Genomic DNA, 1,541 nt, shown 5'->3' on the forward strand with positions numbered 1-1,541 from the left:
AAAAAAAAAAAAAAAAAGTGCCCTTGTAGTGTGAAACAGTCATAGACAATACGTGAATTACTGTGTTCTAACACAACTTTATTTATAAAACTAGGCATCCAGCTGGATTTGACCCATGGTCCAGAGTTTGTCTATTCCAGGTTTAGCTCATACATTGACAACTCAGACCAAAAGATGGACAAGAAAATTGTTTTTTAAATATTATTTTAAAATTATTATTAGTTTAATATTAATATTTATAAATTAAATATTATAATTGATAATATTTAATATATTTTAAATATATTAATATTAATATAATATTTTTATAATGGTCCATGTTGTTTTGAAACGAAATGCATTAAGAAAACACATTCTTGGAAATAGTCATCTTAGATCTTATTGTTTCAAATTTAGTTATGTTTACACAATTATGTTTATTATGTACTTCCAAATGCATCTGAATCCAATCCAGACTTAGCCTCTATGCCCTCTCTGTCGTGGACCTCACTATCTTTCCAGGTAGCCCATTGAGTGACTAAACACATTGAAATGAATTAACTATCACATCCTCTGTATTCGATTCACACACACTTTACATTCCTTTATCACACTTTGTTCATTTTAACTTTGTAGTTTTTGGCTTCTTTTTTTCCATTTAAAATACTTTGAGAACTGCTTGCATGTCCCACGTACTTCTGAACCTCAGCATCTAGCACACTGCATAGCATAGAATAGATGCTTGAGAAATGTTTGTTATAGATAAAGTAAATCAGAAAGTTCCCTATTCTCCCCTCTTAAACTTCTTCCACAGGTCAGTTCTGCTACTGGAAGACTGATTCTAATATAACTTCCATTTCAAAGTCACATTGACTTTTGAAGAAAGGTATCATGCCATTAACCTCATCTTTTCTCTCAGGCTTAATAAATGTGATTCTTTTAATGATTCTCACCTTAGACTCCTTGTTACCTTCCTCGTCCATCACTGGATATGCTCCAAGTTGCTGGCATCCCTTTTAAGGATGTTTATAAATATAGTTTAAAAAATATTTAGCACTTACTGCATGCCACTGCACTGGGAAAGACTTGTGTAAGCCCTGTACTTAACTAGAGACAAGTATAAATGGCACTTTTTGCTTTTCTTCCTTCTAAGTGTTTACAGATCATTTTAAATATTCTGAAATTTAGTAGAAGTGGATGTTAAGCCTCTTGATCTCCCTAGACTATTTCTCAGAATTCTGACTTTTGGCCTCTCCTTTGATCTCCATAGTGCCACAAACATAATGACAGAAACCTAACATATTTTGTTTCTGGACCACAGGTAAAACTTCTTAAAACACTCAGTGCCCTCTTTCAGAGTCCTTATCTATTTTTGACTTGTATTCAAAGTGAGGAGTTTGGGCTCGGCGCCTATAGCTCGACCGGCTAAGGCATCAGCCACGTACACCTAAGGTGGTGGGTTCGAATCCCCAGCCCGGACCCACCAAACAACAATGACAGCTGCAGCCAAGAAATGGCTGGGCGTTGTGGCGGGCGCCTGTGGTCCCAGCTACTTGGGAGGC

This window comes from Otolemur garnettii, unplaced genomic scaffold, assembly GCF_000181295.1.
Source record: "Otolemur garnettii isolate 467f Iridium unplaced genomic scaffold, OtoGar3 scaffold00001, whole genome shotgun sequence".
Classification (NCBI taxonomy): domain Eukaryota; kingdom Metazoa; phylum Chordata; class Mammalia; order Primates; family Galagidae; genus Otolemur; species Otolemur garnettii.